Here is a 25,704-nt window from a genome sequence, read left to right on the forward strand (position 1 = left end):
GGAGAGGGGAGAGGAGGGGAGGGGAGGGCGAGAGAGGGGAGGTGAGAGAAGGGCGAGAGAGGGGAGGGGTAGCGAGAGAGGGGAGGGAAGGGGAGGGGAGCGGGGGGCGAGAGAGGGGACGGAAGGGGAGGGGAGGGCCGGGAGGGTGAGAGAGGGGAGGGGAGTTCGATAGAGGGGACGGGAGGGGAGGCCAGGAAGGCGAGAGAGTGGAGGGAGGGAACGGCGAGAGAAGGGAGGGGAGGGGAGGGCGAGAGAAGGGAGGGGAGGGGAGGGCAAGGGAGGGGAGTGGAGTGAAGGGCGAGAGAGGGGTGAGGTGGGGCGGGCCGGGAGTGTGAGAGAGGGGAAGGTAGGGGAGGGGAGGGCCGGGAGGGCAAGAAAGGGGAGGGAAGGGGAGGGCGAGACAGGGGAGGGAAGGGGAGGGAGAGAGAGGGGAGGGAAGGGGAGGGCGAGAGAGGGGAGGGGAGGGGAGGGGAGGGGAGGGCGAGAGAGGGGAGAGGAGGGGTGGGGAGAGGAGGGGAAGTGAGGGGGAGTGTGTGGTGGGGAGGGCAGGGCAGGACCTTGGTGGACAAATCTCTGGATGTCTGAATATATCAGCACAAGCAGACAGGGTGGGGGAGACACCTGAACTGAGAGCAGGAGGGGGACCCATATCCCGGTGGGGAGAGTTGCTGGATCTGCTCGAGAGGATTTAAACTCATCTGGCAGGGGTGTGGGACCCCAAACAGTCGTAAGGTCAGAAAGAAATTTGAGGTTGGTACAAATGTTCAAGAGAGCAATATAAATAGACAAGGCAGGCAAGAACATAGCAGACAATGAGGGAAAATTGATGAATTAAACGGCATTTATTTCAATGCAAAGGGCCGGACAGATAAGGCAGATGGACCCAGAGCATGGATGGGAACATGGGACTGGGATGTTGTAGGTATTACAGAAACACAGCTGAGGGAGTGACAGGACCAGCAGCTCAATGTTCCAGGGGACAGATGCTGCAGGAAGGATAGAACAGGAGGCAAAACAGGGGGAGAGCTGGTGGTTTTGATTGGGGGAAAAATCCCAGCAGTACCTAGAGGGAGTATTCCTGCAGGATCGCCCAGTTAAGCGATATTAGTGGAACTGAGAAATAGAAATTGGTCATCAGTTTGCTACGGTCGGACTACAGCGATAGGCAATGGGAGATGGAGGAGCAAATATGTCAGGAGATCTCAGATATTAGAATAATAGGGTTGTAATGGTAGGGGATCTTAACCTTTCCAAACCTGGACTGGGATTGCTACTGCATTAAGCATTTGGATGGAAGGAATTTGTTCAGTGTGTTCCAGAAACTCCCAGTCATTATGTAAATGGCCCAACTGGAGAATGGGGCTAAACCTGACCTCCCCTTGGGAAACAAGGTCGGGAACGGGACTGAGGTGTTAGTGGGGGAACACTTTGGAAAGTCACCACAATTGTATTAGTTGAAAATAGCAATGGAAAAGGACAGGCCTGGTCCACAAGTTCAAGTTATACAATGGAGCAAGATAGGATTAGACAGGAATATTTAAAGTAGATATGGGGAGGCTATTTGCAGGTAAAGGGAAGTCTGGCAAGGAGGAATATCTTAAAACCGAGATAAAAGGAGCGTTCAGTGCCAGCATGTTCCTGTTAGTGTGCAGCTCGATGCTGATAGAATTAGGAAACACTGGCTGAGTTTCGAGGCTCTGGTCAAGAAAAAAGGGGACACATGTCAGATATAACTGGCTGACTCAAGGGAATCCCCTCAGGAGCATCGGAGATGTAGAAATACACTTAGGATGGAAATCAGGAATGCAAAAAGGGAACATGAGAAAACTTTTTCTGCCAAAGTTAAGGAGAATTGAAAGAGATTCTACAAGTGTATTAAGAGCGAAAAAAGAGCAAGGGACAAAACCAGTATCCTTAATGATCAATGAAGCCAACGATGTGTGGAATTATAAGATTCTAAACAAATATTTCACTTTGGAACTTACTTTGTATAAAGACTGGGGAGCTCAGGGAACTAAACAGTGTTTGGTCCGATTACTATTGGAATACTGTGTGCAGTTCTGGTCTCAATGCCACAGGAAGGATGTTGTGGAACATGAGAGGGATCAGAAAAAATGACCAAGGATGTTGCCAGGGTTGGAGGGTTTGCGCTTCAGGGAAAAGCCTGAATAAGCTGGGGCTGAATTCACTTGAAGATGGGAAGCTGAGAAGTTAACTGATAAAGGTGTTTAAAATCATGATGATCATTGATAGGGTCAATATCAAGATCTTTTCCCCAGGCTGAGGGATTCCCAACTGACAGGACATAGCTTTAAAATGCGAGAGGAACTTTTTAAAGGGAGCTAAAGGACAATTGGTTCCTGCAGAGTGTATGGAATAAGCTGTCAGAGGAAATAGTGGAGGGTGATAGAAACACATTTAAAAGGCATGTGGATGGGTGTATGAATAGGAAGGGTTTAGAGGGATATTGGCAAAATTGTGGCAAATGTGACTAGATACGTCATGCAGGAGTTGGTCCGAAGGATCTGTTTCCATGCTGTACATCTCTATGAGCCAATGTCTTGAAATGAGTCCACATTATCGAAGAGGAGGTGCTGGAAGTTTTAAAACACAAAGGTAGATAAATCCCCAGGACCTGATCAAATGTAGCTCAGGACATTGTGGGAAGCTGGTGAAGACATTGTAGGGCCCCTAGCAGAGATATTTGTACCATGTGTGAGAGGCAGGTAGACTGGAAGGTGGCATTGTGGACAGTGAAGAAGGTTTTCTGAGATTACAAAGGGATTCTGATGAAATGTGTGAATGGCTGAAAAACTGTAGATGGAGTTCAATCTGAATAAATGTGAGGGAATGCATTTGGTACAACAAACACGGGCAGGGCTTATACAATTAATGGTAGGACCTTCGGGAGTGTTGTAGAACTCAGGGTTCAGGTACATAATTCTTTGAAGTTTGCAACATGGAGAGACAGGATGGTTAATAAAAAACTTGCTTACCACACTTGCTTTCATTGCTCAATCCTTTGGTCCTCTTCTGGAATACTGTGTCCAGCTCGGGTCGCCCAGTTATAGGAAGGATGTTATTAAGCTGGAGAGGGTTCAGAGGAGATTTATTGGGATGTGAATGGTTATGGAGGGTATCAGTTATAAAGAAAGGCTGGATAGGTTGGTATTATTTCATTGAAACCTGAATGTTGACAGATGACCTCACAGAAGTTTATAAAATAATGAGGGAAATAGATAGAGTTAATGGGAGTTGTCTTTTCCCACGGTCAGGGGAGTTTCAAGACAAGGCACATTTTTTAAAAAAGTACATGGGGTCACATTGTCACACAGAGGATGGGATGCATGTGGAATGAACTTCCCAAGGAAGGGATGAATGTGGGGACAATTACAATGTTAAAAGATATTTGGATTAGTACAGGAATAGGAAAGGTTTGAAGGAATATGATCCAGGAACAGGCAGGTAGGACAAGATCAGTTTTAGAGTATGGTTAGCATTAACCAAACAATGCGGTCTGACTCTCTGACTATGATTATAATGTTTTGTCATTAATTAAGAAAGGCTGCAAGAGGAAGCCAGGGAACTACAGACTGATGACCAGACATCAGGGTGGGTCAGTTGTTGGAGGTCATTTTGCGAGGTAGGACTTACATGCATTTGGAAAGACAAGGACTGATTACGAACAGCCAGCATGGCTTTGTGCGTGGGAAAACATGTCCCACAAACTTGACTGGAGTTTGTTCAATATGTGACGAAGAAGATAGATGAAGGCAGAGCAACAGACATTGTTTCTGTCTTCAGCAAACCATTGGTTAGGGTGCAGCATGATACATTGGTTCATAAAGGTAGGTCACAAGGGATCAGGGAGAGCTAGCCAGCAATGGGATATACAATGGGATGACAGTGGGAGACAGAGGGTGGTGGTAGAGGGTTGTTGTTTAGACTGGAGGCCTCTGACCAGCAGTGTGCTGTGAGGATTGGTGCTGGGACCACTGTTGTTCATCATTTACATCAACCTTTTGAGTTAAAATAAAAGAGTCCCTGTTATAATGTTTGTGGATACAAAGATAAGTAGAAGAATGGGCAGGGAATATAGTTCTTGAAGGGGACGGTAATCAACTGGGCCAGAGGGTTAAGGAATGAAAGATGGAGTTTAATTCAGGTGTTGAATTTAGTTCAGTCAAACCAAGAGGACTAATGCAGTTAATGGTAGGGACTTGGGCAGTGTTGTCGAACAGAGAGAGACCAAGGGGTGAAATTACATTGTTCCTTGGAAGTGACATCACAGGGGGACAGGGTGGGAAAAGCAGCATTTGGCACACTTGTCTTCATTGGTCAGAGCATTGAACACGAGTTGGATATATTGGTAACATTGTCGTCAATATTTCTCCTGAGCAGAGGCGGCCACGGGGTGACCTTATAAAACAATGTTTATGAAACAATGTAGGGCCTAAGTACGGTGAATAGCCAAGGGTAGGTGAGTCCAAAGCTAGAGGCATAAACGTGGGGTGAGAGAGCAAGGATTTAAAGAGGGAGCTGAGGGGCAACATTTTCCATGAAGGATAGTGCATAGACGGAATGGACTGCCAGAGGAAATGGTAGAAACAAGTACAATTACAACATGGAAAAGGCACTTGGGCAGGTACATGGAGAGGAGAAGGTTTGAAGGGATTTGGAGAGAAAGTGAGGTCTGCAGATGCTAGAGATCAGAGCTGAAAATGTGTTGCTGGAAAAGCGCAGCAGGTCAGGCAGCATCCAAGGAACAGGAAATTCGACGTTTTGAGCATAAGCCCTTCATTCCTGATGAAGGACTTATGCCCGAACCATTGAATTTCCTGTTCCTTGGATGCTGCCTGACCTGAAGGGATTTGAGACAAACACAGGCAAACGCGACTCATTCCATTTCGGAAACCTTGGCCGAAAGGTCATGCCGCACAGAAACAGACCCGATGTTTCTAGTTATTGGAGGAGGAGACTACCGAGACAAGGCATGTTGTAGAGACTAAAGCAAGTTACAGCGATATGGATGGTCATCTGGACTGGAGGTTTCAAATATGTGAAGTAATTGGTGAGAGGGAAGGAGGTGACAGAGATAGGAACTCTTATTGGTGTTAGAATGATTGAAGACACTGGTCCACAAGACAAGCCATCGATACAGTGTTGGAGAGGGAATAGGGAACAGAAAGACCCAGGAAGCATTACTACCCTCTCATGGGAGGCCTGCTTTTCCCTCTGTTGTCCTGATGTTCACAACGACAGCACAGGCCTGGATTGAAAAACTGGGAACTCCCGATGCTGTCCCAATACAACAAAACTTAAAGTAAAGGTGGTACCTGAGCCTGGGGTGTGTCAGTACTGTGCTCCTTTCCAGCATTATATCTATCTCATGTCCTGTTAGCTGATGTATAGAGCCCTCTCATTGCTCTCTGCGCTGAGTGATCTTATCTGGCGGCAGAATTTATTCAAGGCTCCCGACCTCTCTGACCTTTGTCTCTCTGGCTGACCAACCATCTTCCCAACCAGCAGTTGTCAAGCCTATTGAGTCAGGAACTCCCTGGGTACCTGTAGAAGACACAGAAATAGGCAGAATGGGAAATTAGACTGATACTGTGAGGGTTACACATGTAGAATGGCACTGAGCCCCACATAGATCTGGAAAATCCCAGTCTCCAATCCTGGCCTGTGCTGCCTCATCTCTCTAGAGTGGAGAATTCTGTTGGCTCAGGATTTGGAGTAGCTACAAGAGTGAGAGATGGTGACAGGGGCAGCTATTAGACCCACACAATGAGGGATACCACATAGAGTCATAGAGGTGTACAGCATGGAAACTGACCCTTCGGTCCAACCCGTCCATACCGACCAGATATTCCTACTCAATCTAGTCCCACCTGCCAGCACCCGGCCCATATCCCTCCAATACCTTCCTATTCATATATCCATCCAAATGCCTCTTAAATGTTGCAATTGTACCAGCCTCCACCACATCATCTGGCAGCTTATTCCATACACATACCACTCTCTGTGTGAAAATGTTGCCCTTTGGGTCTCTTTTATACCTTTCCCCTCTCACCCTAAACCTATGCCCTCTAGTTCTGGACTCCCCAGCGCCAGGGAAAAGACTTTGCCTATTTATCCTATCCATGCCCATGGAGCGACACTGAGTGATATCACCAGAGTACAGGATCAAACACCTGTGCTAGGATGCACAACCTGTGAGAAGGTGAAGTGATGGCCTAGTGGCATTATTGTGAAACAATTTATCCAGAAACTCAGCAAGTGTTCTCTGGACACAGGTTCAAATCCCACCATTGTAAATGATTGAATGTGAATTAAATGTTTCATGTCTTTAGTGAAGTAATCTAAGATGGGACTGGGATATCACAGGGATTACAGAACAGCAGCTGAGGGAGGGACAGGACAGGCAGCTCAATGCCCCAGGGGACAGATGCTGCAGGAAGGACAGAAGGGGAGCTGAGAGAGGAGGAGAGCTGCTGGTTGTGATTGGGGTGAAACATCACAGCAGGGACTGAGAGAGGAGATTCCTGCGGGACCGCCCAGTGACGCTGTGTTCATGGAATTCATCAATAACAATGGGGCTTCCCTTTCCTCTGATTGTTCTACAGACCCCGATAGCCCCGCCCTCCTGCACCTTGACCTTCACAACATGGCGGCCCAGAGCGCTCCCTCTTCCCTCAAACAAATGGCGGCCGTGACCCTGGGCCGCTTCCCTGATCAGAGGCCGCCACCTCCTTCCCCGGGCCTGGAGGGGCTTTTTCGGTTTTTTTTTAACCTGTATCTGGGACTTGTGAATTCTCTCCGCCCCTTTCTCCCAGCGAGGCTCCCACACCCCGGCTCTGAGCGCCGCTCTCTGAAGCCGATCGCAGCCGCTGCCGGAGAAAGCAGCTCCATGTCTCTCTCTGTCCTGATCAATGTGACACTGCGCATGCGCTACATGGAAACCAAACTGCGCATGTGCCTGAGGTTTATAGACAATGCCCACCCTGGGACTTTTGCTCTTCCCCAGAATAATTTTGCTAATCCTCTCTTCCACTTCCCTAGAACTCTGTGGAGGCCGATAAAAAATCTCCAAGCAGTGTCACCTCTCCCCTTCTGTTTCTCACCTCAGCCCACACTACCTCAGGAGACAAGTCCTCATGAAAAGCTATCTCAGCCACCATTATACTATCCTCGACTAACATGACTTGCATGCACCCATTGCAGAGCTTCAAACTCCATGAGGCAGCCTTACTCTCTATCACAGACAGACTCAGTCTGGAACCTCCTCTGTCCTTAAGACCTTATACACTGCCTGCACTCCTCCATTTCCCCTTTGCATGTTCCCTTTCCAACCTGCCCCATCTGCATCACTCCACAATTGGAAGTGTCAAGGGCAGAAGTCTGTCAAATCGTCTCCCTAACCTATTCTATCCTCCTTTAAGATTTTTTTGGAAATCATTCTGCTTAATCAATGTTTTGATCATCCATGAAGTACCTTAGGAGATTTGCCATTGTGAAAGATTCCATACAATATGAGTAGTTGTTGTTTTTGCCATACATTAGGAGAAACAGGAATGATGCATTCAAAATTCTACCAAGAAAGTCACTGATAGGTGCAGTGTATAGGCCACCAAATAATAACATCATATTGGGATGGGCAATAAACAAAGAAATAACTAATGCCTGTAAAAATGGTACGGTTATTATCATGGGTGATTTTAATGTACATGTATTTTGGTCAAACCAGCTTAGTCAGGGTAGCTATGAGGAGTTCATTAAGTGTATCTGTGATATTTTACTTGAACAGTATGAAATGGATCTACAAGGGAGCAAGCTATCCAAGATCTGACCCTCTGCAATGAGACAGGAATAATTAGTGACCTCAGAGTTAGGGATCCTCTCGGAAGAAGTGATCACTGTATGGTTGAATTTAATACATATGGAGAGTGTGAAGATAAAACCTAATACCTGGGTCCTGTGCTTGGACATGAGGAACTACAATAGAATGAGGGAGAACCTGGATAATGTAGACTGGAAACAAAGATTTTATGGTGGGACAGTTGATGAGCAGTGGAAGATTTTCAAAGACATTTTCCAAAGTCCTCAGCAAAGGTATATTCCAGTGAAATGGAAGGACTGTAAGAAAAGGTGTTCTCTACGATGGGTATCTAAGGAAAGTGATCAAATTGAAAGGCATACAAAGTGGCCAAAACCAGCATGAAACTAGAACTGGGAAAACTTTAGAGGTCAACAGAAAGCCACAGAAGAGTTACAAAGAAATGTAAGCTCGAACATGAGAAAAATAAACTAGCACAGACTATAAAGACAGATAGCAAATGTTTCTATAAACATAAATAATGAGAAAAGAGTGGCTAAAGTAAACGTTGGTCTTTTGGAAAAAGAGAAGCAGCATTTAGTCACGGGACATCACAGTGGGGGATACTAATATCTTGCCAGTAATTAACAAAGACACAAAGGTAGGTGAGGATATGGAAGCTATCATTATTACAGAACACCTAGTTTTGGACTGTTGGAGGTAATTGAGCTAATAATAGAAAATTCTCTTTTCCCTGACAGAATGTATCCCAGGAGAAATAGCAAATGCACTGACAGTAATTTTCCAAAATTCACTGGACTTCATGGCAGTCTCAGCAGTTTGGAAAGCAGCAAAAGTGACGCCACTGTTTTAAAAAGGAGGTGGACAAAAGATGGGTAATTATACCCCAGACAGCTTCTTCTCTATAGTGGGAATGATGCTTTGATCTATTATCAAGGAAGAAATAGCAGGGCCTTGATAGAAATTGTCCCATTGGACAGATACAGCATGGGTTCATGAAGGGCAGGTCATGCTTGAAAAATCTTTTGGAATTCTATGAAGACATTTCAAGCAAGTTGGACAATGTGGACCCAGTAGATGCAGTGTACCTGGATTTCCAAAAGGCCTTCAAAAAGGTGCTGTGCAAGAGGCTGTTGCATAATATAAAGGTATATGGCATTAGGGGTATAGTATTAGCATGGATAGAAGATTGGTTGACTAACAGGAAGCAAAGTGTGGGGATAAATGCATATTATCCTGGCTGGCAATCAGTGACTAGTTGTGTGCCTCAGGGATCAGTGTTGGGACTGCGATTATTTAGAATTGATACAGATGATTTGGAGTTGGGGACCACATTTAGGGTGTTAAAGTTTGCTTATGACACGATGATGAGTAGCAGGACAAAGTGTGAGCAGGACTGTGGAACTTTGCAGAGGAACATAGATACATTGAGTGAGTGGGCAATGGTCGGTCATATGGAATATAATGTTCATAAATGTAATGTCATACTGTTTGGTTGGAGTAACATTAAAAAGAGATTATTAATTGAATTTTAAAAAGTTGCATTTTTGCTAAGCAGAGGCACCTGAGTATCCTACTGCATGAGGTTGGTCACCAGGTATAACAATCAATTCTGAAGGCAAATGCAATTTTGTCCTTCTATGCTGAAGGGATTGTGCTTAAAAGCAGATGTTATGTTCCAGCTGTATTGGGTGCTGGTGAGGCCACACCTGGAGTACTCCATGTAGTTGTTATCTCCTTAGTTGAGAAAGGATGTACTGGCACGAGAGGGGGTGCAGAGGAGATTAACTAGGTTGATTCCAGAGTTGAGGGGGTTGGCTTAACAGAGACGGAGTAGATTGGGATTATATTCATTGGAATTCAGAAGAATGGAAACATATAAAATAATGAATGAAATGGATAAAATAGAAGTAGAGAGGATGTTTCCACTGGCAGGTGAATCTAGGACAAGAGGGCATCAGCTCAAGATTAGAGGCAGCAAATTTAGGACTGAATTGAGAAGGAACTTCTTAACCTCAATGGAATTCATTGCCCAGGGAAGTAGTTGATGTTTGTTCAGTAAATGTTTTTAAACCTAAGGTAGCTTTTTTTCAAAACAGAAATAATTAATTAAAGAATAATGCTTGTGGGCGGCACGGTGGCACAGTGGTTAGCACTGCTGCCTCACAGCGCCTGAAGACCCGGGTTCAATTCCCGACTCAGGCGACTGACTGTGTGGAGTTTGCACGTTCTCCCCGTGTCTGCGTGGGTTTCCTCCGGGTGCTCCGGTTTCCTCCCACAGTCCAAAGATGTGCGGGTCAGGTGAATTGGCCATGCTAAATTGCCCGTAGTGTTAGGTAAGGGGTAATGTAGGGGTATGGGTGGGTTTCGCTTCGGCGGGTCGGTGTGGACTTGTTGGGCCGAAGGGCCTGTTTCCACACTGTAAGTCTAATCTAATACGGTGAGAACATGGGTAAATGGTTCTGTGTCCACGAAGTGATCAGCCATGATCTTATTGAATGGCAGAGCAAGCTCAAAGGGCAGGATGGCCTTCTCCTGTTCCTAGTTCTTATGTTATACATTCCTCCCTCACTCGTGACTTGGAGGTGCTGGTGTTGGATTAGGATGGACAAAATTAAAATTCACAGAACACCAGGTTATAGTCCAACAGGTTTATTTGGAAGCACTAGCGCTGCTGCTGCTGCTTCATCAAGTGGTTGTGTGTTTTTAACTTTGTCCCTCACTCTTGTAACTTATGAACAGCAACAAAAGCCAGGAAGCAGTGCGCATGCTCCAGCCAACAGTAGTCCCAGGATGATTGATGTCAGCGGTGGACCAATGGAAGGACAGGGGCGGGACTGGAGGACCTAGCGAGGCGGTTGGCCTTTCGACCAATCAGAGTGAATGAGAGGCGGGACCTGATTATACCACGTGATCATCCTCGCGGACAGCGCGGCTGTGCGGGCGGAGAGCTGTCGGTAAGAAAAGGAATAAACAGCAGGAAACGGGAGGGAAATGGTGTTGGTCTGAGCTGAGAGGTTTTGCGAACATTTGGTGCACATCGGAAATGACAAATTTGAAATTTACAGTCTCGTTTTTGCAGTAAACCGGAAAATGCCTCATTTCGCGATTGACTCGAGTCAGCGCCGCCATCTTTATTCGGGGCAACGATTCACTGGACACGTGCAGCCGCCATCTTTGTAGGGGGCAAAGTTCAGAGGGGAGTATGTGCAGCCCTCCCTGATAGAGAGTCATTGGGCAGGATTTACACAGAGAAATGCATATTTGTTTTTCTGTGGAATTGTTCCGTCATTCATTTAAATGATGTGGATATGAATAGAGGCGGTACAGTTAGTAAGTTTGCAGGTGACACCAAAATTGTTGGTGTTGTGGTCAGTGATAAAGGTTGTCTCAGAATACAATGGGATATTGATCAGATGGGCCAATGGGCTGGGGAGTGGCAGATAGGGTTTAATTTAGATAAATGTGAGGTGCTGCATTTTAGAAAAGCAAATCCGAGCAGGACTCACACACTGAATTGTAAGGTCTTGGAGAGTCTTGCTGAACAAAGAGACCTTGGAATGTAGGTTCACAGTTCCTTGAAAGTAGAGTCACAGGTCGATAAGACAGTGAAGAAGACATTTGGTATGCTTTCCTTTGTTGGTCAGAGCGTTGAGTACAGGAGCTGGACAGGACATTGGTTAGGCCACTTTTGGAATATTGTGTGCAATTCTGGTCTCCCTATTATCAGAAGGAGGCACTTAAACTTGAAAGGTTTGAGAATTGATTTTCAAGGATGTTGCCAGGGTTGGAGGATTTGAGTTGCAGGGAGAGGCATAATAGCGGGGGCGATTTTCCCTGGAGTGTCATAGGCTGAGGTGTAATTTTGAAGAGATTTATATAATCGTGAGGGGCATGGATAGCGTAAATAGACAAGGTGTTTACCCTGGGGTGATGGAGCCCAGAACTAGAGGATATAGGTTAAGGGTGAGAGGGGAAAATTCAACAGGGACCTAAAGGGCAACAACAATTGTAACATTTCAAAGGCAGTTGAATAGGAAGGGTGCAGAGGGATGCCAGCCAAGTGCTGGCAAATGGGAATAGATTCGGTTCGAATATTTGGTTGGCATAGATGGGTTGTACTGAAGAGTCTGTTTCAGTGCTAGACATCTCTGACTGTGGGATCATAAAACTGCTCCGATTTGCCTCTGAGCACCTTGATGTCCACTTGTTCACTATCTAGCTTCCTCAGTCTCTGAGTGTATTTTTGCTCTGTTTAGTATTTTACTATTATGTTCACAGACCTTTCAGTAAATGAATTGTCCACTGCTGCCCGGCTCCTGACCATATTACAGACGAGGTAGTACTGGATGTGTTGAATCATATCGAGGTGGATAAATCCCTGGGACCTGTTAAGGTGTATCCCAGACATTTGTGGAAAGCTAGGAATGTGATAGCAGTGCCCCTCCCTGAGATGTTTATATTGTCATTGGTGACAGGTGAGGTGCTGGAAGACCTGTGCCATTATTTAAAAAGGTGGTAAGGAAAGGCCAGGGAACAAGAGAACAGTGAGCCTGAAGTCAGTGGCAGGCAAGTTGTTGAAAGGGATTCTGAGGGACAGGATTTACATGTATTTGGAAAGACGAGGAATGATTAGGGATAGATAGCATGGCTTTGTGTGTGGGAAATTCTCTCTCTAACTTGATTGAGTTTTTTTTTTGAAGATGTGACAAAGATGATTGATGAAGGCAGATTGTGGACGTTGTCTATATGGACACTGAACGATGTTCCACAAAGCAGACTGGTTAGCAAGGTAAGATAACATGAAATGTTGAGAGAACTAGCCATTTGGATACAAAACTAGCTTGAAGGTAGGAGGCAGAGGGTGATGCAGAGGGTTGATTTGTGGACTGGAGGCCTGTGAGCAGCAGTTTGCTGCAGGAATGGATATTGGGTCCTTAAATAATTGACTTGGATGTGAATATGAGATATGGTCAGTAGGTTTACAGAAGACACCAAAATTGGAGGTGTAGTGGACAGTGAAGAAGGTTAGTTCTGAATGCAACAGGATCTTGACCAGATGGGCCATTGGGGCGAGGAATGGCAGACTGTGAGTTCAATTTAGACAAAAGTAAGCTGTTCGATTTTGGAAAGGCAAATCAGGGCAGGACTTAGACATTTAATGGTAAAGTCCTTGGGAATGTTGCTGAACATAGAGACCATGGAGTGCAGGTTCATTGTTCCTTGAAAGTACAGTCATAGATAGGCAGGCTAGTGAAGGTGGGGTTTGGTGTGCTTATATTTATTGGTCAATGCATTGAGTACAGAAGCTGGGGCGTCAAATTGTGGCTGGACAGGACATTGATTAAGCCATTTCAGGAATTATGTTTTAGGTTCGAAATTCGTTGTTCTGGGAAGGATGTTGTGAATCTTGAAATAGTTCAGACAAGACTTACAAAGACTTTGCTAGGATTGGAGGATTTGGGCTACAGGGAGAGGCTGAATAGGCCAGGGTTAATTTCCCTGGAGAGTCAAAGACTGAGAGGTGACTTCATGGGGATTTATAAAATCATGAGGGGCATGGATACGGTGAACAGCCACGGTGTTTTCCCCCCAGTTAGGTGGGTTCAAAACAATTGCATGGGCTTAAGTTGAGAGGGCAAAGATTTAAAACAGATCTAAGGGGCAACGTTTTCAAACTGAGTGTGGTGTGTGTGTGGATTGAGCTGCCAGATGAAGTAGTGGAGGCTGATACAATTACAACATTTGAAAGGCATCCGATTGGGTACATGGATAGGAAGGGTTTCAAGTGATACAGACCAATCGCTGGCAAATGGGGCTCCAGTTGTTGAGGATTCCTGGTTGGCATGAACAAATTGGACCAAAGGTCTGTTTCTGTGCTGTACATCTCTATGACACTAATAAATGAAAATAAGATGTGTTCCTCTTTTGTGGAGAGCTAGCAGAAGCACAGATAATTGTTCTTGGAGCTGAGAAGGTTAAGCAGTGATTTTGATCAGCTGCAAATTTGTTTCTAAGATATTTAATTTTCAGAGAGAGGGGAATTGTTAACAATGTCACAATTTTAGTAACTATTTTCAGGTAATTGGCAAATAATAAGTGAATATGTGAACATTATGTTCTTCAGTAAGTTCTGAGCATCTGGAATAGTCTGAACGGTAGCTGGACAGACTCAGCAATTATTCATAAGCAGATTTGGAATTTTACTTTTTAAGGGAAGATTTGGGGTGCTATGGGCAAATGGGAAGGGAATTGGGACAGATTTGCAGCATCTCCAGAGGGAGAGAGTACAGCCCAAATGGGCTGAATAGCCCCCAGCCCCTGTGCTCTGTGATACTGTCCCATTCACTGTGAATGATGAAGCTCATCCCAGAGCAGAGAGAGGGAGGATACCACCAATCATCCGGGGCCCATTGTGAGGTGAGTGATGTCAGCGCAGGCCAATAGGGCCAGAGGGCAGTACTGGAGGACCAGGTCGTACCAGTTTGTCCTCATCCAATCGGAGTGAATGAGGCATCCTCAAGGTTGGAACTAAAGAAAGGCACATATCGCATCTGGAGGACATGAGATAGGGAGCGTTCTGTGGCTAGTGAGGAATTATATAAATAAGGAAGAGTTGTGAGGATGGTTTAGGTGACATTGATCAGGCGAGTTGAGGATGGAGGAATTTAGGGATCGTGAGGATTAGGGTCATAATGTTATACAGCAAGGAAACAGGCCCTGTGGTCCAAGCAGTCCATGCCGACCATAATTCCAAACTGAACTAATTGTACCTGCCTCCGCTTGGTCCACATCCATCCAAATATTTCCTATTTATGTACGTATCTGAATGTCTTTTAAACATTGTAATTGTATTCACAGCTACCACTTCCTCTGGAAGTTCATTCCACACGTGTATCTTTTTTTAATTAAAATCTTAATGTATTTTCTCAAATCTTTCTCATTTCTTCTCAAAATGAATGCACCCGAGTTTTGAATCCCCCTCTCCCCCGGCTATTCACCCTAATCTACGCTCTTTCTAATTTTATAAACCTCTAATAAGCTCACGCCTCAACCTCGTGTACGCCAGTGAAAAAATTCCCAGCCTATCCAGCCTCTCCTTAGAACACAATCCCTCCATTCATGGCAACATGCTGGTAAATCTCTTCTGGACCTGCTCCAATTTAATAATCTCCTTCCGATAACAGCACAACCAGAGCTGGACAGAGTATTCCAGAAGAGGCCTCCCCAACATCTTGTACATCCCCAACATAACGTCCCAACTCCTGTACTCCAAGGTCTGAACAATCAAGGTAAGTGTGCTTAGCACCTTATTAACCACCCTGTCTACATGTCACACAAACTTCAAAGACGTGAAGCCCTCGGTCTCTCTGTTCCCATATCACTACTCAGGGCCCTACTTTTATTGAGAGTAAGTCCTGCCCTCGTCTGTTTTGTCAGGTTGTTATATTTTGCATTTATTCCAATCCAAAAAAATTGAGTACAAAGGCAGTAGGGGTATAATTAAGAGGGAAATCAGGAGGCAAAAAAGGGACGTGAGGTAGCTTTGGCAAATAGGGTTAAGGATAATCCGAAGGGCTTCCATAAATACATGAAGAAAAAAAGGCTAACTAGGGAGAAAATAGAGACCCTCCAAGATCAGCAAGACAGCCATTGTGTGGAGCTGCAGGCGATGGGCGAGATAGGAAACCAGTGTTTTACATCAGTGTTTACTGTGAAGAAGTACTTGGGAGATATAGAATGTGGGGAAATAAATGGTGACATCTTGAAAAATGTCCATATTACAGAGGAGGAGGAGATGCTGGATGAGTGGCTAAGGAGCTGGTGCAGGGGAAAAGGATTCACATTTTTTTGGATCATTGTGATCTCCTCTGGAGTAGAGTTGACCTGCATAAGAAGGATGGATTGTACCTGAATTGGAAGGTGTTAACATCCAGACAGGGAGATATTAGTGATACTCGGGAGGCATTAAACCAGTGAGGGAGTGGGTGTAAACCCAATAAGATAATGAGGAAAGAGTATGTCTGAGACTGGTACAGTTCAGAAGTCAAATAGTCAAGGCAGGCAAGGGCAAGGCACAGAATGAAGTCGGACTGAGCAGTTGCACTGCATTTACTTCAATAGAAGAGGCCTGACAGGGAAGGCAGATGAGCTCAGGGTATGGTTTTGAACATGGCACTGGGATATTATAGCATCTACAGAGGTATCACTCAGGGATGGATAGGACTGGCAGCTTAATGTTCCAGGGTATAGATGCTATAGGAAGAATAGAAAGGGGGACAAGAGAGGAGGGGGAGTAGCATTTTTGATTCAGGATAGCATTATGTTTTTGCTTAGGGAAGATATTGCTGGGAGTACGCCCATTGAAGTTAGTTCGTTGGAACTGGGAAATAAGATTAGATTACTTACAGTGTGGGAACAGGCCCTTCGGCCCAACAAGTCCACACCGACCCGCCGAAGCGCAACCCACCCATACCCCTACATTTACCCCTTACCTAACACTATGGGCAATTTAGCATGGCCAATTCACCTGACCCGCACATCTTTGGACTGTGGGAGGAAACCGGAGCACCCAGAGGAAACCCACGCAGACACAGGGAGAACGTGCAAACTCCACACAGTCGCCTGAGTCGGGAATTGAACCCGGGTCTCAGGCGCTGTGAAGCAGCAGTGCTAACCACTGTGCCACCGTGCCGCCCATTAAGACAGGGATGACCACCTTATTGGGGTATTCTGCATGGATTTTGTCTGGGTTCTCTGGTTTCCTCCCACAGTCCAAAGATGTGCAGGATAGGTTGGATTATCCAGGCTGAATTGTCCACAGTGTTCAGGGATGTGCAGGTTGGGTGGATTGTCCAGGCTGAATTGTCCGTAATGTTCAGGCATGTGTAGGTTGGGTGGCCCTGGGAAATGCAATGTTACTGGGGGAGGTGAGGAGGCTCTCAGGGTCAGTATCAGTGTGATGGGCTGAATGACCTGCTTCCACACTGTTGGGATTCTCTGATAATTCTACTAGTTTTAAAATAGTTACAGAAAATAATAGACCAGATCTACATGTTAAGGTTCTGAATTGGACAAAGGCTGATTTTGATGGCACGAGGCAAGAACTTTCACCTGGCCCCTCCAGCCTGCTCTCCCATTCAATAAGATCAGGGCTGATCTTTTCATGGCCTCAGCTCCACGTTCCCAATCTCCCACCATAACCCTTAATTCCTTTCCTGTTCACAAATCTACATTTTGCCTGAAAGGCATTCAAATGCTGCAGTCAGCAGGGAACGCCACAGATTCACAACCCTTTAGCTGAAGAAGCTCCTCCTGATCTCAGTCCTAAATCTGCTCCCCCTTATTTTGAGGCTCTGGAGTTGGACCCGTCCCCAGTGGAAATAGCCTCCCTGCTTCTGTCTTATCTCCTCCCCTCATAATTTTATTTGTTTCCTATCCAACGTCCCATTCTTCTAAATTACAATGAGTATAGAACATGTTTTCTCAATCTCTCCACATACACCAACCTTCTCAACTCCCAACTCAAACTAGTGACCCTCCTCTGCACTCCCTCTAGTGCCAGTACATCCTTGCTAATGTAAGGGCACCAAACCTGTACACAGTACTCCAGGTGTGGCCTCCCCAGCCCCCTGTACAGCTGCAGCATAACCATCCCTCTGGCAATGAAGGACAATATTCCCTTCACTGCCTTAATTACCTGCTGTACCTGCAAACCAGCTTCCTGTGATTCATGCACAAGGACACCCAGCTCCCTCTGTACAGCAGCCTGCTGCATGTTTTCACCATTTCATCATCCAGTTTGCTGTTAGTATGACAAAAATGGATGACCTCACATATGCCAACATTGTACTCCATCTACCAGATCCTTACCCACTCACGTAAGCTCTCTGTATCCCTGTGCAAACTTAGTGGCCTTTGCAGACATTGCTTTACCTCATCTTTGTATCAAATGTGAACTCTGACACCGTACACTTGGTCCTCAACTCCAAAACATTTGTGTAAATTGCAAACAGTTGTAGTGCCAACACTAATCCAAACACCCATTTATCCCCATTCTTTATTATGTTGGTGAACCGATCCTGTATCAATGATAATACATTACCCATAATGCTGTGCATCTTTACCTTTTACAGCAGCCTTTTGTTTGGCAACTTATCCAATACCTTCTGGAAATCCAGGTACACCACCTCCACCGGATTCCCCTTGTTCAACGCGCTCGTCATGTCCTCAAATAATTCCAGTAAATGTGTCAAACATGTCTTGCCTTTTATGAATCCATGCTGTGTCTGCTCAATAGGACAGTGTCTACCCAGATATCTTGCGACTACTTCCTTGAGAGATTCAAGCATTTTCTCCACGACAGAAGTTAAGCTAATGGGTCCTTTTTAAAAAATAGTGGCACCACATTTGCAGCTTCCAATCGGTCAGAACCATCCCAGAATCCAACAAATTTTAGTGAATTATCGCGGGTGTATTTGCTATTCCGCCCCCCACCCCCCATCCCCCCATCATCTCTTTTATTCTCTGGGATGCATTCCATCACGGCCAGGCGACCCATCTACCTTTAGGCTGGTACCTTTCCCAACATTACCTCTTTACTGAGAATGATTGTTTCTCTGTCCACATCTGCCATTGCCTCCATAGACCTGCGACAATGAGAGTATATAGACAGTATGTTCCTGTTAAGGCCAAGGCTGGTAGGTGTAGGGAATGCTGCCTGTCGAAAGAAATTGAGGGCGTGGTCAAGAGAATGAAGGAGGCATATGGGAGGTACAGAGAGCTGTATTTGTGTGACTCCCTAGAGGAGTATAGGGGCAGTAGGAGTATACTTGAGGTAAACCAGGAGGGCAAAAAGGGACATGAAATAGCTTTAGGAAATAGGTGTAAGGAGAATCAAAGCAATTCTACAAATACACTAAGGACAAATGAGTAACCAGGCAGAGAATAGGTACCCATAAAAATCATCAAGGCTGTCTGTGGAACCGCAGGAGGTGGAAGAGATTCTATATGAGATTCTTTTACTAAAAGAGGATGTGGCAGCTAGTGTGTTTGGAAAAATAAATAGTGATAACTTGACAAGTGTCCATATTACAGAGGATGACTTAAAAAGCATAAAGGTGGATAAATCCCTGGGACCTGCTCAGGTGTAACCCAGAACTTTGTGGGAATCTAGGGAAGTGTTTGCTGGACCCCTCGCTGAGATATTTGTGCCATTAAAAGTCACAGGTGAGGTGCTGGATGATGGGCGCCATAATTTGAGAAAGGTGGGAAGGAAAGGCCAGGGAACAATAGACCGGTGAGCCTGAAGTCAGTGGAAGAGAAGTTGTTGGAAGGGATTCTCATGGACATGATTTACATGTAATTGGAAAGGCAAGAAATGATTAGGGAGAGGTAGCAAGGCTTTGTACATGGAAGTCACTAATGTGAACTTCAGGAAGACACAAGGTTCTACATAGCAGACTGGTGAGCAAGTTAGACACTGTAGAATACAGGGAGAACTAGCTATTTGGATACAGAATTATCTAGAAGGTCATAGAGTCATAGAGATGTAAAACATGGAAACAGACCCTTCAGTCCATACTGTCCATGGTAACCACTTACCTCAACCCAATCTAGTCCAACCTGCCAGCACCCAGCCCATATCCTTCCAAACCTTAATAATCATATATCCATCGAGATGAATTTTCAATGTTGCAATTGTACCAGCCTCCTCCACATCTTCTGGCAGCTGATTACATGCACGCAGCACCCTCTACATGAAAATGTTGCCCCTCAGGTCTCTTTCATATCTTTCCGCTCTCACCCTAAACCTATTCCCTCTAGTTCTGGAATTCCCCCACCCAAGAGAAAAGACTTTATCTATTTGTCCTATCAACACCCCTCATGATTTTATATACGTCTATAAGGACACCCCTCAGCCCCCGACGCCCCAGAGAAAACAGCCCCAGCCTGGTTAGACTCTCCATATAGCTCTAATCCTCCAACACTGGCAACATCCTTGTAAATCTTGTCTGAACCCTTTCAATTTCACAACATCCTTCTGATAGGAAGGAGACCAGATTTGCACGCAATATTCCAAAAGTGGCCTTTTGGAATATCCAATGTTCTGTACAGTCTTATCATAACCTCCCAACCCCTGTACTCAATACTCTGACCAATGAAGGAAGGCATACCAAACACCTCCTTCATTATCCTCTCTACCTACGACTTCACTGTCAAGGAGCTATGAACCTGCACTCCAATTTCTCTTTGTTCAGCAACACTCCTCAGGACCTTACCATCAAGTGTATCAGTTCTGCTAAGATTTGCTTTCCCAAAATGGAGCACACCACAATTACCTAAATTAAACTTCATCTGCCACTTGTCAGCTCATTGGCCCATCTGATCAAGATCCTGTCGTATTCTGAGGTAACCTTCTTCGTTGTCCACTACACCTTCAATTTTTGTGTCATCTGCAAACTTGCTGACTGTACCTCTTATGTTCATATCCAAATCACTGGTCACAGGCCTCCAGTCTGAAAAACAACCCTCCTCCACCACCCTCTGTCTTCTGCCTTTCTGCCAGTTCGGTATCCAAATGGCTAGTTGTCCCTGTATTCCATGAGCTCTAAGCTTGCTCAACAATCAGGGTAGTAGTGGAGGGAACAGTAGTTGAAAAAATGTTGTATATCGTGCAAATACCTGTAATCAGCTTTGACAAAGGGTCAGTTAGACTCGAAACGTCAGCTCTTTTCTCTCCTTACAGATGCTGCCAGACCTGCTGAGATTTTCCAGCATTTTCTCTTTTGGTTTCAGATTCCAGCATTCGCAGCATTTTGCTTTTATCCAGTGTTTAACGCACTGCCATCTCTCTTCCAGGAATGCCTACCCTGAAAATGTATTGCTGTTCTCTCCGACAGGATTTTCGTTTGTCTCTCTACCCCCGTCCATCTTCACTGCTTTCCTTTTCTCTCTGTGTTGGACAAGTTATTTACTCAGACTCACTTCCACAGCCATATTTCCTTCCTCAGTGACTGTCTTCGCCTCTGACTTAGTCCACGTGGATTTCAGTTCAGATTCCATCTTGCACGTAGCCTCCAGGATTATAGGTACTTGCACGATATACAACATTTTCCCAACTGTTCTCGCCACATCCTAAAGCACCACTCAGCTTTGACAAAGGGTCAGTTAGACTCAATGTCAGCTCTTTTCTCTCCTTACAGATGCTGCCGGACCTGCTGAGATTTTCCAGTATTTTCTCTTTTGGTAGTAGTGGAGAGTTGCTTTTCAGACTGGAGGCCTGTGTGAGAAACATGCTGTCAGGACGGGTGCTGGGTCCACTGTGTTTTGTCATTTATATCAATGATTTCTATGTGAATATATGAGGTCTGGTTAGTAAGTTTGCAGTAGACACCAAAATTGGAGGTGTAATGGACAGTGAAAAAGGTTACCTCAGTACAATGGGACTTCAATCAAATGGGCTAAGGAGGGGCAGATAGATTTAATTTAGATAAATATGAGGTTCTGCACTTTGGAAAAGCAAACCAGGGCAGGACTTGTACACTTAATAATGGGGAGGTCCTGGGGAGTGTTGCTGAACAAAGAGACCTTGTAGTGAAGGTTCACAGTTGCTTGAAAGTGGAATTTTAGGCAGGATAGTGAAGAAGGTGTTTGGTGCACTTGCCTTTATTGGTCAGTGCATTGAGTATAGGAGTTGCAGCATTATTTTACGGCTGTACAGGGCATTGATTCGGCTACTTCTCAAATTCTGCTTTCAGTCCTGGTCTCCCCACTATACGAATGATTTTGCGAAACTTGAAAGGGTTCAGAAAAAGTGCACAGAGATGTTACCATGGTTGAGAGTTTGAGATATAGGGAGAGGCTGAATTGGAAGGTGCTGATTTCCCCTGGAGCATCGGATGCTGAAAGGTGACCTCAGTGGTTGATACACTCGTGAGGGACATGGTTAGAGTGAACAGCCAGGGTCTCTTTTTCCCATGTTAGGTGGGTCCAAAACCAGAGAGCACAGACTTTGAAGGTGTGAGGGAAAAGTGTGGAGGCTGGTACAATGCAATATTTAAAAAGCATCTGATTGGATATGTGATTAGGCAAGGTTGAGAAGGATATGGCCCCTGTGCTCAGTGATACTACCGCATTCACTGTGAATGATGAAGCTCATCACAGGGCAGAGCCGTAGAGATGTACACGATGAAAACAAACCTTTTGATTAAACTGATCTATGCCTACCAGATATCCCAACCTAATCTACTCCCATTTGCCAACACTTGGCACATATCCGTCTACACCTTTCCCATTCATATACCCATCCAGAGGCCAAATGGTATAATTGTACCAACCTCCTCCACTTCCCAACAGAAGATTCCATCCACGCACCAACCTCATTGTGAAAGAAATTGCACCTTGGATCTCTTTTAAATCCTTCCCGTCTCATCATAAACCTATGCCCTCTCGTTCTGGACCCCCAGGGAAAAGACCTTGTCTATTTATCCTATCCATACCCCTCATGATTTTATAAATCTCTATTAGGTCACCCTTCAGGCTCTGATGCACCTGGGAGGATCCCACCACTCATGTCACAATGGGGCCTAGCTGATTGACACAGCTTCAGACCAATAGGATAGTTGGCGTGATCCTCCAGCCAATGGGAGTGAATGAGGGGTGTGACCATGAGCTTTGCAGGCACAGTGTCACTGTATTGGGGGGACTCAGTGTGAAGGGACTGGGAGAGAGATGCAGTTAGTATGGACTGGGAGGGTTGATAAACATTGTTTCAGTCTGCTAGACCTGAAATAGATACTCCGGGTAAATTAGAGTCAAAAGAACTGCAAATGCTGTAAATCACACACAACAACCAGAAGATATTGGGAAAGCTCCGCAGATCTGGCAGCATCCGTGAAGAGAAATCAGTTCGCATTTTGGATCCGGTGACCCTTCCTCAGGTACTGATGTTACTGAGAAAGCAATGTTGGTTTATATGCAGAAGGAAGGGGTTAGGGAGTAAATGACGGGGGGGGATAGAGTCCAAAGAGAGAGATAGGAACTGTTGGACAAAGGAGTGGATAACAACCTGGCTGGGGGTGGGTGAATAGCTGTTTATGGGGACTGTTAGTGGCTAAACCATAGGTAGTGTGTAATGGCAGGCTATGTAATAACAAGGCCTGGTATGTCAGGTAGGGGGCAAAGAAACTAAGTCGTGGGAGAGCTCAGGACCTAACATTACTGAATTCGATGTTGAAGCCAGAGGATTTCATGGTCCCCGAGTGGGTGATGAGGTTTTGTTCTTCCAGCTTGCGTTAAACTGTGGCGCTGGAAAAGCACAGCAGGTCAGGCAGCACCCAATGAATTGGTGTGGGAGGTGGAGGAGATATACTGGAGAGTATTGTTGACCACATGGGAGGGGAAATTGCAGTCCTTGAAATCGGAAGCCATTTGGTATGTTCTGGAGTGTTCTGTCAGCTTGCATCAAGCTTCACTGGAACACTGCAGTAAGCATGAGACAGAGATGTTGGACAGGGAACAGACTTGTGTGTTAAAGTGACAGGCAACTGGAAGCTCAGGGTGTGTTTTGCAGCAGAACGTAGGTCATCAGGCGCCATTTCCACCACCGCTACTGAGATGCTACCAGGTTCCAGTCTCCTCCATTAACAGCTTTCCACCCTCCCATCCGGATCGTTATGCACTCCTTTGACTTTCCAAATGTTCCTGTCTCTCTTTGGTCCCTGTTCCCACCTATTATTTACTCTTTAACCCCTATCTCATGTAGTCCAAAGATGTGCAGGTTGGGTGAATTGATCCAGCTACATTTCCCGTAGTGTTCAGGGATGTGCATTAGTCCGGGCAAATGGAGAGTAATAGAGAAGGGAAATGGGTCTGGTCGGATAAAATTCGGAGGGTGGGTGTGGAATTGTTGGGCTGAAGGGCCAGTTTCCACGCTGTAGGGATTCTAATTTTCTCAGCTGTCATCGGTTCTGAGGAAGGGTCATGGGATCCAGAACGGCCCTTGGTGTTTGCAGGAGGAGGAAAGGAGAGAGTGGCAGCAGAAACCTGATGAAATGTATCAGTGCAGACTGGGAGGGTTTAGTTATACTCTGTGCAGGTTGTTAGTCTGAATTAGAAACTCTTGGTCCCACGTTTGCAGCAAAGGGGAAGATGGCTTGGACCTCAGGCAGTGAGAGGTCCTGGGTTATGGCCGCCGTCTTTATTTGGGGACAAGGTACAGCGAGGAGCATGCACGTGTCCTGGTTGGGGGCGGGGTGATTTGATGAGGAGCATTTACACATCAAACACATACCAAGAGAAGTGTTTGCCTTCACTATTCATCTTGCACTGACTGTGAGCTTTGTTTTGTGAATTCATTTTATAGGATATTGAGAATAATTGAGACTGGAATCTCAAAAACAATTTTCTACAGTCAGATGAGTCATCAGGATCTGAATACCATTGGCATTTAACTGTGGAAGGAGAAAGGTTTGTCTGTTCTGTTTGGGGGAAAATATCTCCAATATTTTTGTCAAGCAAATAGCAAAAAAATGTTCAAGTTCATTGTTGGATCACCCTTGGGGCTTGTGTTCAATTCTGGGCCATGCAGCTGTGGAAGGAGGTATTGGCCTGAGAGGGAGCACAGATTTATCCAAATTACACCTCGTCTCTTTGCAGGAACTGCCAGATTTAGTGCCAATCATCCACTTCATGATGTTTACCTGTATACACTCTCCTTCCAATTCCCTACAAACTTCCCATTAAAATTCCTGATGAACTCAAATTCCAATACCTTTACAGGTGGAATGTTCCAGATTCTGACAACTGTCTGTTCATTCAGAAACTGCAGAGGTCCATGTTGACTCTGGGGTTACAAAGGGCTGAACTGAAAGATTAGATGCTGTTCCTGAGCTCCCATTGAGATGCATTGGAACAGGACAGGAGGCTGGGACTGTGCAGGTGTGAGCAGACAATGACAATGACAGGGCTGTACTGTGAGGGCTGCTTGGTCCAATGAGAGTGTTTTGGAGTTAGATGAAAACAGAGTGAGGTGAGACGGGGAGAAGGTGAAACTGAAACTCGGGTTTATTTCAGGCCGTTCAGAAACTCACATGGTCCCAATGGGAGCAGCCAATTTGTAAGTGATACCTGCGGAGTATTTAAGTTTTTAAAGTATGATATATCAGCTTAAGTAAAGGTGTATTTTTAATTATAATGGACATGTTTGAAGTGAGGGAAGATTGTTCACTCATTTAAATTCTCTCAATGGGAATAATGAGATGAATCTAGAGCAATGTTGTGACAGGAGACCTCAGACCCGTGGTGTGCTCCTCTTGTACAATGTGGGAAATAAGGGACACTTCCAGTGTCCCTGACGGCTATGTGTGCAGCAAGTGTGTCCAACTGTAGCTACTGGGAAACTGCTTTTCAGAGCTGGAGCTGTGAGTGGACTCACTGTGGAGCATCTGCAATACTAAGCATGTTATTGACAGCACGTTTAGGGAGTCAGTCACACTGCAGGTGATGGCTACACAAGCAGAAAGGGAATGGGTGACCATCAGATCAAGTAACAGGCACAGGAAGGGAGTGCAGAAGTTCCCAGTGGTTATCCATTTGTCAAACAGATACTGTATAGCACTTCGGATTCTGTTTGGGGGGACCAGGTGGGTGGTCTCAGGAGACATCAGCAACAGCCAGGTTCATGACACCACAGATAGCTATGTTGCACAGAACGCGAGGAAAGAGAGGAAAAACGGCAATAGTGACTTGGGATTCAATGGTCAGGGTTAGGGTGGGCACTTCTGTGGCCAAAGACATGAATCCAGGATGGTGTGTGGAGCGTAAAGCCAGTGGTTGTAGAACACACAGATACCAACGACATCGCT

General features: G+C 45.5%; 2 long non-coding RNA genes across 2 annotated transcripts in view; one reads left to right on the forward strand and one right to left on the reverse strand.

Moving 5' to 3' along the window:
* Positions 1-10,728: 10,728 nt before the first annotated feature.
* The window catches only part of LOC132814181 (uncharacterized), a 58,677-nt gene continuing 43,701 nt past the window's right edge, over positions 10,729-25,704 (reverse strand). Inside the window, exon 6 of the long non-coding RNA XR_009644335.1 lies at positions 10,729-10,788. This is a non-coding gene — a long non-coding RNA (uncharacterized LOC132814181). The remainder of the gene's footprint in view (positions 10,789-25,704) is intronic.
* LOC132814182 (uncharacterized) overlaps positions 10,745-25,704 on the forward strand; it is a 62,151-nt gene continuing 47,191 nt past the window's right edge. Inside the window, exons 1-2 of the long non-coding RNA XR_009644336.1 lie at positions 10,745-10,794; positions 24,204-24,307. This is a non-coding gene — a long non-coding RNA (uncharacterized LOC132814182). The remainder of the gene's footprint in view (positions 10,795-24,203; positions 24,308-25,704) is intronic.

Source organism: Hemiscyllium ocellatum, unplaced genomic scaffold (genome assembly GCF_020745735.1).
Source record: "Hemiscyllium ocellatum isolate sHemOce1 unplaced genomic scaffold, sHemOce1.pat.X.cur. scaffold_719_pat_ctg1, whole genome shotgun sequence".
NCBI classification, from domain to species: domain Eukaryota; kingdom Metazoa; phylum Chordata; class Chondrichthyes; order Orectolobiformes; family Hemiscylliidae; genus Hemiscyllium; species Hemiscyllium ocellatum.